The sequence below is a fragment of the Castor canadensis genome, chromosome X, assembly GCF_047511655.1.
Source record: "Castor canadensis chromosome X, mCasCan1.hap1v2, whole genome shotgun sequence".
Taxonomy (NCBI): Eukaryota; Metazoa; Chordata; class Mammalia; order Rodentia; family Castoridae; genus Castor; species Castor canadensis.
In genome coordinates, this window is record NC_133405.1 from 94,011,627 (window position 1) to 94,027,697 (window position 16,071).

Genomic DNA, 16,071 nt, shown 5'->3' on the forward strand with positions numbered 1-16,071 from the left:
ATTTGTGCCCCATGGTCTGATAGAAGAAGTGGCAGGAACCCATGTCTGAGGACCTCCCACCCTCTCTGCTTTCAGTCTTTCCCCTCATGGGGAAACACTTTAATTTCCACACTAGAAGTATGGGTTTGGGCTTAGCAGTCCTGCTCATTCCTTATTCCCTCTTTATTTCCTTATCCCCTTTACTCATGCCTCATTCCCTGAACCCCACACTTTCCTAGCCTTACCTATGTCTCTGAGCCCCAGCCTGCAAGGCTCCTTCCTTAACTATTCACCTAGTGGCTTTTACTCCCCCAAGACCCAACTCTCAGATGACTTCTTGGGAGCCTTTCTGGGATACACTAGGCTGGTATAAATTAGGTAATTGTTCCTCCCTCCCCATCTTTATCCCTCTTATTGTGCCTCCAAAGTACTTTGTTGATACCTCAGTGATAGTACTTATTCTACTGTAATGAAATCTACTGTAGCTTTGTGATTGCCTGCCTCTCTGCACCAGACATTCTGAGAATGGAGGGTCAAGCCTTACTCATTTTTGTGTTTTGTGTTTTGTGTTTTGTGTTTGTTGAATGTGAGGATGAGTTCTGTTATTTGCTCTATTCACCCTGTCAGTAATGCATTTTCACCCTTCTGTTCATCCATCAAGCTCTCATTAAGTGCCCAGTGCTATAATACAATGTGATTAGTGATTCTTTCCCTAAGAAATGCAGCTTAGCTACAGGGAATGGCTTAAGAAAGGATGTGCTTAATGAGAGAAGAGAGGGAGGCTTAAATACAGTTTAGGCAAAAGAGCACAGCCACGGAGATTGGGAGAATGGGAAACTGAGAGAATGGAGTGTGGGGAACAGCAGCCAAGGTGAAATTGAGCTCTCTGCTATCTATGGCAATGCTGCCCCTCATCACAGTGTTCCTCAACAACCCCACAGTATCTCTGCATTACAAATGTGCTACACCTATATAGGATATATCATATGAGTTTACTTTTCCCATGAGATATAGTGTACCCACCACTCCACAGTGGTTACATATCACACTGCACATCATGCACATCATGACTCTGCTACAGAAGAATGATGTCTTGTAATTTTGTCAGAGAGCTGTAATTTCTCTGCTTAGCACTCTTGTTCTTCCACTAGTCTTTGGTGGTGCAGGTTGGGCTATGGATTACTTTGCTCTGCCTCTCCCCTACTACACAGGATGGGCATATCAGTCAGAATAGGCCAGATTAGTTTTCACTCTCCCCATACCGCTCTCCCATAAGCAAAGCTGCTTGCCTCATGGGGACCAGGAAGCAAAAGAGGTGGGGCAGGGTCCCAATACCCCCAGTGACATAAATTTACTCAACCTCCTAAAGGTTTCACCACCTCCAATAGTGCCATAGACTAGCAACCAAGTCTTTAACACATGTGCCTTTGGGGAATATTGAAGTTAAACCCATAACAAGCTGTTAGCAGTTATAACCTCAAACTCATGGCAACTTAGCAAGAATCTTAAAGCATTTTCCAACTTGCAAATATTTGTCTCCTGTCTTAGTCACTTTGTGCTGTTATAACAAAATACCTGAAACTGGGTAATTTATAAGGAACAAAAATTTATTTCTCATAGTTCTAAAGGTTGGCAAGTCCAAGATCAAGGTGCCATCAGGGTTAGTCTCTGTTGAGGGCTGCTGCCTTTTTGCAAGATGGCAGCTTGGACACTGCTTCCTCCAGAGGGGAGAACATTGTGCTCTCAATTGGTAGGAGAAAGAGAAAGGCAAAGGGAGACCTAGTCAGACCCCTTCAACCCTTTTATAAGAACACTAATCCATGCATGATGGCTGAGTGCTCTTGACTAATCACCTCCAAAGGGCAATACTTCTTAATTCTGTTGCACTGGGGATTAAGTTTCAACATGTGAATTTTGGGGAGTCGTATTCAGACCGTGTCATTCCCCAAGTCTACAAAGTGTATTATGAGGTGACTAGAAAGGCCACTGCCAATCTCATGGTTCTGTTATGACCCATCAGCAGGAACGGAAGGCTTGCTGGTTTAAGGTGAGACTCTTCAATTTCTATGGACCCAGATAAGCTCTGCTTATAAATGCATTGAGAAGTAGCCTCAAGACATGGAATATCCCCCTCAAATTGTGGTGACTTTTGAACATGAGCTTGTCTTCCTGTGGAGTTTTCAAGAAAGTTTAGTAAAAAATGAATGAATGACAAAATGGAACTCCAGTATCTTGGGACCTGAATCTATGTACATGTTGTGAACTTGGACCTGGGGTTTAAACATCATGTATCAGGAGGTGAAGGAGCACAAATCCAAAGTTGCAGCGAGGTGAGGAGAAGCAGAAATGGAGTCAATAATAGGTGTCCAAGAGGACTTTGGGGGAATGTGGGAAACAAGTGTTAGAGAAGAAATAGCCTGTTTTCCGTGGTTGGTAAGTGGGTAGCAAAAGGGAATGCGAAGGTCCTTGGTCACCTGAGAGGCAGTTCCTCTTACCTTTCTGGCTTACTACCATCCTTTGGGATTACTCTAGTGGGTTTTCCTCTATTAGCAGAAGTTTTGGGAAGGATAAGGACATCCCAGTAGCCCTGGAAGTCACAATTGTACCACCTCTACTGAAATTACCCAGTCACCATCAACATGTACCATCCTGCTTCACTCAGAATTGCCCTAATGATTTAGACCCACATTTTAATGGTAGAGCCCAGAGAGATTACAACAGGGAGAGGGAGTGAGGAGACAAGATTCCACATTAGCTACAAGTTTGCCCACAGAGGTGTTCCTGTTCTGGACAACTTCCACTGATCCTGCCTCCCAGCTCCACCTCCTTCATAGATAACCCCACTGATATATCCTCCAGGCAGTCTTTTCAGATCCCACACATTAGCAGGTAGAGGCTCTGAGAACAGACAGGCATTGTGTAGGCAGGACCCCAGAATATGAGGAGGGTCCAGACAGTTCCCTCAAATTGGACCACATACCCAGATCCTTCCCTCTCCTAATCTTTGTCCCTCAGTCAGCAGATGGAAGTTTGCATAAAGGCCACCCACAAAGAAGGAAGGTGTCCGGTGGAAGAGGTGCCAAACACCTCCAAATCTCAGTCAAGTAGGAGTAATTGAAGGGAAAGTACTTTAGAATATTAAACTGAACTATGAAGGAAAATGTGTTTATTTTCTCCCCTAGGTAAGGGCATTTGCTCAGTCACAGCTAAGAAAAGTGTTTCTCATTTTTGTATTAGCAATCCTAGAAGGAAATGCTGGCTAGGCCATTTGCTATCTGTGCAAACTGGGCTTAGATCCTAGCTTCTCCTGAGCCTGCCTTACATCTTTTTATGCAGACAGGCAGTCAAGAAGCTGTTTATAAGTACTTATATCTTCTGACCTTCCATTTTTTTCATGTGTAAAGTCAAACTCCAGAGAATTTGAGTTTCACAGATTCATTTATTCAGCGGATAGGTAAAGAGCACCTCTTACAGGGCCAGGGATTAGGAATACAAAACCAAACTGGGCACAAAGCAAATGAGTCAGAGTCCTTGACTGAGGGCTGTATCAGGAAACCCACAGGAATATGACATGAAGATTATTAATGTAAGCTAATAAATGCACAAGAATCACTTGTAATCCACAATTTGACACTTGAACAGTGGGATTGCTATAGTGCTTCAAAAAGTTTTGGAAAACAGTTGTTAGTGAACTAATTAAAAAGCCTTCAATTGGCCTAGATTCTATCACTGCTAAACAAATTACCTTTTCAGCAGTAATGGTTATATAAGAAAACCTCAGACTGGCACAATGCATTGATTTTGCAAAAATTGGAATGATTGGGTCTGGGTAGTTTAGGGTTTTTTGGAATTCACTGGTTCCACACGTCAGCCTACCTCTGAATCTTCTGTTTGACTTAATAAAACAGATAAGAAAACCGCAATCAAGAGTTTCTGATTTAGTGCTAACAATTTACCAGGTGACGCTGAAGTTCTTGGAATAGGAATTGAGCATTGAGAGCAACTGCTGTGGATTAATGTATAAATAAACCCAGGTCAAGGTGATCTACCCATTCATCGCAGGAGCAGTTTCTGATGAAGCTGATCATCCACCTGGTTTCTCTAAAAGGCTTCTATCTGCCGCAGGAGGTGGAATAACTTGGTTGTGGGCTAATATAGGAAAGAGCAGAATCAGGAAAATGTTTGCCACTTTACACTTGAAGTCACAAGAATTTTAAATTAACATTCCCCTCCCAAACACCCACACAGTCTTCCTTCTCCCAATCTGGGCCTCTTCCCTTAATGACCTCACTAACCAGAGGTCAGTATCTCAAAAAGGAGGTTGCAAAAATTGTCTGTCCCTGAGTAGGGCTGAAGGAAAGTATTATCAATTGGCTTCCACTCCACTTGGGACTCTCATTGCATGGCCAGTCTCCTCCTAGGGTCTGGGTTTACTCTTATCTTTCCCCTTGTTTACACCCAGGTCCAGTGATACAAAATCCAGTCAGCACTCTCAGATCCCACACATCAGGAGGGAGGGGGGAGTCTCAAAGCACAAAGGGCACGGCCCAGACAGGACCCCCAAACGTGTGATGATTTTTTTGTCGTTGAAGTCACTGTGCTAGAAATATATTGCACAACTCCATTTCCCACAGTTAGTTATGTGTGTATCAGAGGGACAATTACCTGGAAATCAATTCATAAGCTGTCACCCGAGGGTCTGTTGTATGCCAGGCTGGGAGTGATGAGACAAGCCTTCCCCCTGCCATCAAAGAGCTCTGAGTCCCCTAGGAAAGACAGATTTGTCATTGGACAGAGATACCCCAAGGTGCACAGCACTGGGATGAGAAATGTCAGGGGACAGCTGGAGAAAACATTAAATGGCAAATTAGAGTGACACCCAGCACATCTTTACATATCTAACAAGTGGCCATTACATGTCATCTACAGAGCCAGACACAGGATTTGCCATGACAGAAGGCTCAGTGAATATCTGAGGAAGGACGAAGTAGGCCCTCAGCTCTGGCATCAAGATTGGAAAGTAAGGCAGAGCCCTGGGAAAGCTTGAGGTTTCCCTGAACACATAAGCTTATTTTCATGTAGGGTCTTTATACACATTACTCTACTTGGAACTGTCTTCCCCTATATCTTACCTTGTCTTCATTGTGGGTTCTGCTCAAACGTCACCCAGAGAGGCCTTCCCCAAACCCACTATCTAAGGGAACAATACCCTTGTCCATCTCCCTTCCTTTCCTAAGATTGTTTCCCTCTCCATTAACTTGTCTTGACTTTATTGCCTGCTTTAGATATATGTTTATGCTGTCTCCTCTATTGGGGCACAGTGGCCCAAGAGCAGGGAGGTTTTTGTTTGTTTGCTTTTTTTGTGTGTTACGGGGGTTTAAACTCAGGGCCTCATTCGTGCTAAGCAGGGACGCTACCTCTTGAACCACTCTGTTGGACAAGGCATGGAGTTTTGCTTTTTTCTTAAGTGCTACATTCATAGTTCCTTGAAGATAATGTGCTGCATATCAACCTTTCAAAATGTTCTATTGATTAAATGAAAAAGCAAAGATCGACAAGTTGCTTATTGTTATCGGTCACATTTTACAGAGGAGATTAAATCATTATTCCAGTGTCACTCAGCTCAAAGATAGTAGAGAGAGGATTAAGCCCTGACAGTCAGACACAAGATTCCTCCCTCTAGCCAGAATTTCTTTTGTTTTTAAGGGTAGCAAATGAACCACAGTCTCATTCTCTTATGTTTGTGGCTCTTTTAAGTAAAATTTATATCCATTGATGTTAAATAATTTAAATGATCCTTTTATGTGTGTGTTTTCTGATCTCACATTTGAAATATTGAAAATTCAAAAGCATCTCAACTAAAAGTTCAAAAGGCAAATGAAAAATATACTCAGAAAATAGCATCTGAATTTTGGAGTATATCTGCCACTACATAACAAATAACTATTTTTGACCTAAAAAATAATAAAGGGGAAATGTGTCTTTGTAATTCATAATCTCTGCTGTGAAACAAGTCTACTGAAATGAGAAGGCAATTTTTAGGAATCTTACAAATCACAAAATAAAGTTTGTGATGACCATTTTTTTTTACATTATCACACATAGGACACAACCATAGGAGACAAAAAAGCATGACTGTCAAAATTAGCAGTGTACACAATATTACGTTAACATGAAATATGAAAGCTAGGTGTTTACTACAATTACAAATAATGACAATTATTACAAATTATTTTACATTTCTTTTTTTGGCTCCATAAATACCATTGTTGACAAAAAGCAACATTGACACTAGTTGACTATGTCAAATATTAGTAAGTAATATTAGGATTAATTGCACTAACGTCTATAATGTACCTACCGATCATTTCTGTCTTTTCATATAGCAATTAATTTTTGACAACAATACAGTTTTATTCTTTGAGGGGGGACAGTACCGGGATTTGAACTCAGGGCCTCCCACTTGTCAGGTAATTGTTCTGACACTTGAGTCACATATACAGCCCTATTCTTGTTTTATCTGTTTTTCACATAGTGATTTATGTTTTCTCTCGGTTCAGCCTTGGATCCCTCATATATACCCCTCCTGAGTAACTGAGAGTATAGGCTTGAACTATCAACCCCAGCTTGTTCATTGAGTTTGTACATAGATAACTTTTGCCCTGGGTGGCCTCAGACAAGATCCTCCCATTTCTGCCTCCCAAGTGCTGGGATTGCAGCCTTTAGCCTTGTGCCTGCCCTATTTATTCTTAACATAAATGATCGGAAGACTTTGATATGGACCACAGAAATGCAAAATATCTAATCGCACAGGTATTTACCTTTACTTTTGTTAATAATGAATTACTACATTCTATGCTTCAATTCATTTGGGATATTTTGTTTTATTTTTTCTGTAATAAATCCTCTCTGAACCATGTGCTGCTGTTAGGAGTTACTTACATCGTTTCTTCATACAGCACACAATCCCACTCTAAGTATACTGTGACTTACAGCCAGCTCTTGCCTAGCCCACAATTAAACTGATTTTTTGCATCAGTCCACTGTGATGGCAACACCCAAAAAGGTTTTTGAGGATGTATTTCACTTTTAGTAACAGCGTGTTTTACATTTATAGGGACTGATATTCAGGTCTCCAGAAATTCTGACTCTTTCTGTCTATGAGGCTTGTTGTGTTTGTCAACAATGATACAGTCTTGCACTCTTTAGAACTTCTTCAAAGACCCTCAAACTGTTTTTGGAGAAATAGCAAATAATTTTCTGCTTTACTATAATAGTATTCTCATTGTCACCTTCAACATAAGTGCAAACAAGAGAAAGACATTCTTCTTGTCCCACACTTTTGAAATATGATTGTGTGGGCAGAGGATGTTTTAACATGTTTTCTGTGGAAGGCAACAATGGAAATCATCTTAGAGTCCCAGGTCTCAGTAAAGCCTCCATAGCTGTTCTGTATAATGTGTAGAAATTTAAAAATGGCCACAACCTTTCACTATGTCAAAACCACAGGTAAGCAAATCACACTCCTTTTCATCAGTGTTGAGTATCAGGTTTGTAATACATTTCACAGGTAAGCTCTTTCTATTTTCTGGGATAGGAAGTTTGTAACTGAACAGAATCAGCCAAATTTTACATTTGTTCTGGTTTTCCAATGTGCAGATAGAAGAGTAGAGTCCAGAGTAGCTAGGGTATGATATCATCTTCTTCTTCTTTTCCATTTCCTTCTCCTCTCCTCCTCTCCCACCCCACCTGTATCCTCCTTCCCCTCCTCTTCCTCCACTTCCTCAGCCTTCTTCTTTTGCTGTGTAGCACAGGCTGGCCTGGAAGTCACAATCCTCTTGACTGTGGGGACTACAGGCACATACCAACAGGCCTTATTTACTGTGTCTGTGGATTCATTTAAATCGTCACAGGAATCAAGAAGATCATTTAAAACTCCATTTTCCAAATCAAATTGCCTAAGAGCTGCAGGGACCTTTTTTAGTTGCTGCCATTGAATGGAACCATCCCTTGATAGATTGTACAAAGCATGGTAGTTGGTGAGATCTGACAGAAGCATCTCTATATCATAAGACTGAATATACCTGTGTGAGTAGTTTCTCCTTTTAATCCTCTGAAGGACATTTTCCTAGAAACCTCTAAATCAGGAAGGGTAACTTGGTTACTCTTGCTTGGTTCCATAGAGCAATGAAGGGAACGGAACAATAACATGTTGGTTTGGTGTGGTTTGTCCAGTATAATTTAGTGGGTTCTGCTTCCAATGAGACATCGGTGTCCTTTGGGGTGAGTGTTTCAATTGCTTTCACATCTCCTTTTCTACTATGTCTGCCCCTAAAGCCTTCTGTATTTCCTTCAGTATGTTTTGTTGGGATTATCCTTCTGTAATCTAGATGGATATGTTCGTCCATCTGACATTAAAAGAGACAGCAGTTTAGCCTTCTACTGTTGGTCATGCTTGTATCAACATTATAATCATTCTCACTTTCATGACATAAATTCTTAAAAAATATGACCACTGTATTCACCAAGTTCAAAGCTAAACTCTATCTTCATACAAATCTCAGCAGGTGATCTACAGGCAATGTCACAGACAGGTTGTTAAACTCAGAGTTGCAACACACTTTAGTTGAACATTTAAGTCACATAATTTAGTGATGCCAAAATGGATGACCCTTAAATAAGACAGTGCACTCACAACCATGGTTGTCAAGAACAGCACTCAGGGCCAAAAAAACAACCACTGCAACTATGGAAAGTGGCTGATCAATGCAGTGCCTACTGGTCACTGAAAACTTGCTTTCAGCCCCTATTTGTGGGGCTGCTGGTTAAGGTTCTATACTTTCCCCCAAACTTTTGTACCCATGGGTGATGCCCAGGACTTCTGGGGTTCCATAGAGGTTTCCCAGGACACAGGATTCTCAGTGCTAAAACCGGAATAGTCACTTTCACCGTTTCAACTGAAACCCTTGTACAATTCTAACAAAATATGAAATTAGGAAGGAACCTCATCTGAAATAATTTAGCAGACGTTTTTGTATGTGCTTGAAAGGATGAGTTAGTGAGAAATTACTTAGAGGAACATGTGTTAGAATTTGAGAAATGTTGCTAATCACAACGCCAGGAAAGAAGTCTGGAATTTTAACCAACATTTCACATAATTTCCCAAATGTTTTCATTTGGTGATAATTTCCGTTCAATTAACTCTGGGAATGCCATAAAGGGTATAAAACAAATTTTCAAAGGTCTGTATTCATAAATTTTGCTTACCACCATACTTCGAACAGCCATCAGACCAAGTCAACATTCTGAAACACTGTAAATAATGAAATAATGAAAGTAGGATTAATACCTGGACCTGGCCAAGCTTCCTATAGCAATGGATAGAGCTTTAACATAGTCTCCAAATCCTATCAGGCAGTGTGTCTACACTTTAAGAGAAATTGACTGTTTAGATACATAATGGTTTCTGTAGTTTTATCTTGAATCATTCCTTTTGGGGGCTAAAAGGAATCTATTTCAATATTTCATTTACAGATCCATTTGTTTATTGATCTAATCACCAAAAAATTTGAATATTATTTTGAACACCCCCATTGCCTGCTTGTGCCATCTAGGTTTCCTTTTCCATACAGACTCTGTGTTAGAGGTGCAATCTGTAGTGAAGATCAGTATAGATTCTCTTCAGCTGTTAGTTTTCCCCCATATATTTCGTTAGGATTTATTCTTCTTGCAGCTCTATTTTTTTCCAATTTTTTTTTTGTGCACAGAATAAAATCTTGAATCACTTTGTATGAGCTGGATGCTAGAAAGAGCAAGTGCCTGGTATGTTGTGGGTGGTCCCTTTATCACACTGTCTTCCCGTGCTCTTGCCAGGATCCACCTCACGATTTGACATTGATCCAGAGATGCCAGGCTCCATGTTGTTAGAATCAGGTAGCCTCTGGAAATAAGATGCTCTGAATTTCCAGGGCAAGTTTAATTACATCTGATTGAACTGTCAGAACTACAATTTTTCAACACGTGGGGAAATGGGGCTCAGTTTTACATCTCACCTAATTTCACAAATCAAAATAAAATCAAGGAAAAAACTAATATGACATAAAACCTAATTGTTAGTATGATCTCTAGACACTTAACGGGCATATATATGGAATATATAGGGAAGAGCATACATAGCAATATATAGAGCGGCAGTTTTGACTGTTCAGGAAACATGCAACTTTCTTCTCTCTTCATTTCCAGAGACTCTTTTAACATGCACATTAGCAGAAAACAATAAATGTAACAGCTTTTTCAGATCACTTTACTGTGTATTTGGTTTGAAAAGTATTTTATGCAGACTTGAACAGTTTCTCACCACTTCTTTCCAAGGACGGACCATCACAACTCCACAAGAATTGACTTTACTTAACACAAACACACACACACACACACACACACACACACACACACACACACACACCCCTGAACATACAATAACACTCCTGTGTACCATCCATATATGCACAATTTGGAGAGCTTGTTTCAGGTAGCATCCTGTCTGACCACTATGAACATAGTTACAATTTTTAATGGGGAACTCTGCAAAGATTGTCACCCCTTGCCACAGGAAAACGGATCTCCTTGCCCAAAGCATCCCCTAGGCAGAAGTACCTAAAATGTGCAAGGTTTCTTTGATATATTGCTATTGTCTTGAAAATAGTGCTGATGTTGTTTAAGTGGTGTACCCTGAATTTTTTCCAGAGAAACCTCTACATCTCACTTGTTTTCTCTACCACACTCACATAATAATAATTCCTGTCACCTGAGTTATTTTAGGTTCGAGAACCTGAAATACAATACCCTTAGTATTCTTACCAGACATTAATGTTATCCTATACAAAATTTGTTTATTGTTCAACAGCGAAGATGAAAAACAATGATGCCTCTTTAAAATAAAATACAATGAATTGACAAGGCCATCCTTCCTTCTGTGCAGAATGTCATTGGAATTTTGATAGGAATTGCATTGAACATGTAGATTGCTTTTGGTAGTATGGCCATTTTCACAATGTTGATTCTACCAATCCATGGGCATGGGAGTTCTTTCCGTCTTCTGATCTATTGGTCTTCCTGTCTGTTTATGTGTTAATACCATGCTGTTTTAATTGTTATGGCTCTGTAGTATAGCTCAAAGTCAGGTATTGTGATGCCTCCAGAGTTGGACTTTTTGCTCAGAAATGCTCTTGAGGTCTTTTGTGTTTCCATATGTATTGCTTGGTTGCCTTTTCTATTTCTGTGCAGAATGTCATTGGAATTTTGATAGGAATTGCATTGAACATGTAGATTGCTTTTGGTAGTATGGCCATTTTCACAATGTTGATTCTACCAATCCATGGGCATGGAAGTTCTTTCCATCTTCTGATGTCTTCTTATATTTCTCTCTTCAGTGGTTTATAGTTCTCACTAAAAAGGTCTTTGGTTTCTTTCGTTACTTTATTCCAAAGTACTATATTGTTTTTGAGGCTATTTTAAATGGGACTGTTTCCCTGATTTCTTTCTCAGTCTGTTTGTTGTTGGTATACAGAGAAGCCACTGACTTCTGTATGTTAATTTTGTAACCTGCCACATTGCAGAAAGAGTTTATAATTTCAATAGTTTTTTTGGTAGAGTTTTTCGGGTCTCTAGGTATAGTATCATGTCAACTACAAATCGGGTTAGTTTGACTACTTCCTTCTCTATTTGGATCCCTTTTATTTCTTGCTCTTGTCTTATTGTTCTGGCTAGGAATTCCAAAACTATATTGAGTAGGAGTGGAGAAAGCAGACAGCCCTGTCTCATTCCTGACTTTAAAGGGAACGGTTTCAGTTGTTCTCCATTTAGCATGATGTTGGCTCTAGGTTAGTCATATATAGCCTTCATTATGTTAAGGAACATTCCTTCTATTCCTAGTTTCTTCATTGCTTTTATCGTGAAAGTGTATTGGATTTTGTCAAAGGCTTTTTCTGCATCTTTTGAGAGGATCATGTGGTTTTTGTCTTTGCTTCTGTTTATATGCTGTATTATGTTTATAGATTTATGTATGTTGAACCATCCCTGCATCCCTGGAATGATGTATGGTCTTCTTGACGTGATTTTCAATTCTGTTTGCCAGTATTTTGTTGAGAATCTTTGCATCTATATTCATTAAATATATTAGTCTATAATTCTCTTTTCTGGTATGTCTTTATTGGGTTTGGGAATGAATGTAATGCTGGCTTCAGAGAATGAGTTTGGTAGTGTTTCTTCTCTTTCTACTTCCTGGAAAACTTTGAAGAGTATTGATGTTAGTTCTTTAAAGATCTGGTGAATTTTGGCCATGAATCCATCAGGTCCTGGGCTCTTCTTTGTAGTGACACTCTTTATTACTGCTTCAATTCCACTGTACGTAGTAGGACTATTTTGGTACTTATTATCTTCTTGGCTCAATTTTGGTTGGTTATATGCACTTAGGAATTTATCCATTTCATCTAGTTTTTCCAGTTTACTTGAATATAAGTTTTTAAAGTACTCTCGAATGAGTCTATGGATTTTGTTAGTATTTGTTGTTTTGCCCCCTTTTTCATCTCTGATTTTATTAATTTGGGTCTTTTCCCTCCTCAGTTTTGTCATGTTGGCTAAGGATTTGTCCATCTTGTTAATCTTTTCAAAGAACCATTGATTCTTTGTATAGTTCTTTTGGTCTTGATCTCATTGATCTCTACCCTGATCTTTATTATTTCTCTCTGTCTGCTGGTTTGGGATTTGGTTTGTTCTTGTTTTTCTAGGAGCTTAAGGTATATCATTAGGTTGCTTATTTGAGAAGCCTCTGTTTTTTAAATGTAGGCACTTACAGTTATAAACTTTCCCCTTTAGCACAGCTTTTGCTGTGTCCTGCAGATTCTGGTAGGCTGTATTTTCATTTTCACTGGATACTAGGAATCTTTTGATTTCTTCCCTTATTTCTTCAGTCACCCATTGGTTTTTCAGCAGCGTGTTGTTCAGTCTCCATGTGTTTGAATATTTTCTGTGGTTTCTTTTGTTGTTTAGGTCTAGTTTTATTCTGTTATGATCTGATATGATGCAGGGGTTATTTCAATGTTTTTGAATTTGTTGAGACTTGCTTTGTGTTATAAAATATAAAACCTTCCATGAGCTGCAGAAAAGAATGTGTGTTTCCTGGTTTTTGGGCAAAATACTCTGTAGATATCAACCATATCCATTTGGTCTACTGTGTAGAGCAGCTCTGAAGTTTCTTTGTTGATCTTTTGTTGATTGGTGACAGTGGTGTATTCAGGTCTCCCACTATCACTGTGTTAGGGTCTAACTGTGCTCTTTGGACCATTAGAGTTTTTTTTAATGTAGATGTGTGCCCCTAAATTTGGTGCATATATGTTAAGGATTGATATTTCCTCTTGAAGAATCGTTCCTTTAATTAATATGAAGTGACCTTCATTGTCTCTTCTGATTGATTTTAGTCTGATATCTACTCTGTCAGACATGAGTATTGATATTCCTGCCTATTTATGGAGTCAATTTGCTTGGAAAACTTTTTTCCACCCTTTGACCCTAAACCAGCGTTCTGTTTTTCTTCTTCAGTGAAATGAGTCTCTTGTGAGCAACATATGGTTGGGTCTTGTTTTTTAATCCAGTTTGATATTCTATGTCTTTTGATTGGGGTATTGAGGCCATTTAAATTCTCAGTTAATAGTGAGAGGTGCCTGTTGTTTCCAGCCATTTTTATTCCTCTGTTTAGTTTTACCTATTCCTTGTTTAGTGGTCTGCGTGCTAAAAAGGGTTTTTTTCTTTCTTGATTCTTCTTGTCTCACTCTAGTTTCTTCTTATACATGTAAAAGTCCTTTAAGTATCTTCTGTAGTGCTGGCTTCATAATTGTAAATTCCTTTAATTTTTCCTTGTTGTGGAAGGTTTTAATTTTTCCTTCAATTAGAAAGGATAGTTTTGCTGGATAGACTAGTCTAGGATGATAGCTGCTTTTTTTCAGGGTCTGTATTATGTCTTTCCATGACCTTCTTGCACTGAGTGTTTGAGTTCAGAAATCTGCTGTTATTCTAATGGGTTTGCCTTTACATGTGACTTGTCCTTTTTCTTTTGCAGCTTTCAAAATTCTTTCTTTGTTCTGTGTGCTGAGTGTTTTGATTATGATGTGTCTGGGAATGTTTCTTTTATGGTCCTGACAGTTTGATGTTCTGTAAGCTTCCTGCACCTGTTTGACTCTCTCTTTCTCGAGGTTAGGGAGGTTTACAGCCATTATTCTATTGAATAGGTTGTCAATGCCTTTAATTTGTAGCTCCCCTCCTTTTTCTACACCCATGATTCATAAGTGTGGTCTTTTCATTGTGTCACAGACACCTTGCTTGTTCCATTCGTATTTTCTTAGAATATTTTCATTGTCTTTTATTGTTTGGTCTAATTCTTCCACTTTGTCTTCTGTTCCTGATACTCTGTTTTCAACTTGCTCCACTCTGTTCTCCAAGCTTTCAATTGAGATTTTTATTTGGGATATTGACTTATTTATTTCAGATTGATTATTTTTCAGTGTTTCCATATCTTTATTGATTTCCTCTTTCATGACCTGGATAGTCTTCTTAATTTCATCTGTTTGTTTATATTCTCTTTGAGCTCCTTTAATTGTTTATTCACATCCTCTTTGAGGTCAAATATTAGCTTTTGTGTTTCTTCTTTGAGGTCATTAATCATTTTTACTATTGTTTCTTGGAATTCATTATTTGATACCTCTTCCTCTACACGGGTGTTTAGATCCTTAGTTGTAGAATTGGCTTTTAAAGGAGAGCAGTTATCATTCTGCATTGAGATTTATGCATCTGGAGTTGTTTTTGGTTAGGGTTTTAATCCCTTGTGCCCCTGCAGTTGAAGTTTTGAGTTTTTCTTCTGGAGCTCCACCAGTTTTCCTCAGAGTTGGGTATGCTGGGAATGTTACCCTTGTAGGGCTCTTGTTGTGTTGCGGATTACCTCTTTTCTCCCCCTCAGTGAGGTGGCTGGAGATCCAGCTCTTTGATGGGGGCACAGGGACTCTCTTGCAGTCACAGATTGGAGTGCTGGGTCTCTGTGCACTATGGGAGGCAGGCTTCTTAGCACTAGCAGAATAGCAAAATGCCACTCAGTGGAGAAGCTGGGATTCCAGCTCTTAGGAGAGATGGGACTGTACTTCAGGGAGGTGGAGTCTCTCCAGCTGACAGGCACAGTGGAGAGTGCTGGCCCTCTGTGCACCACAACAGGCAGGCCTTCTGGTGCCACTCACTGAGTAGTAGGTTATAGCTTTCCTCCCCTCAGTGGGAAACCTAGCATTTTTGATCTTTAATGGAGAAGTGGGGCTCTCCTGTGGTCAGGTACAGTGGGAAGTGCTGGACCAGTTTGTGCCTTAAGGAAGCAGGTCTCCTGAAACCCAAAGAATGGCAGATTACCACTTGGTGGAAGAGCTGGGTTCCTGCTCTTTGACAGGGCAGCAGTGACTCTCCCACAGGAAGACTTTGTGGTTAGCACTGGGACTCTGTGTTCTGTGGGGAAGGATGCCTCCTGGCGCCAGCAGACTAGCAAAGCATGAAGCCTGTGGTTGCATGTGTGGCAGTGGGCTCCTGGAACTGAGTAGCAAGTTGAGGGTGCCCTGGCAGGCTTGAATCATCTGTTGCCCACAATGCAGCAGAGGCCCTGGGGTCTACTTGTGTTGGGGTGTGGACTTCCAGGAGCCATGGCAGAGGCTGCAGGCATGGGGGATCCAAGCCTGTAGGAGTTCAGGGGACTGCTTGCCAGGTGCCAGCTTCCAGGAGCCACAGAAGTTGCTGCAGTCATGGGAGAACAAAGCCTGAGGGCAGCAGGAGCCCTGGGGCCTGCTTGCTGGTCAGGCTACCAGGAGCCACAGTAGCTGCTAAAGGGACAAGGGACCCAATCCTTTGGGCAGTGGGAGTTCTGGGCCTATTTGTTGGGTATAGGCTCCAGGAGGGCAGTACAGTAGCACTGCAGGAATGGGGGACCATGACTTTGGGTAGTGGGAGCCCTGGGGCCAGCTTGCCTGCACTGGTTACCAGGAGTCACGGCAGCTGTTGCAGGTATGGGGG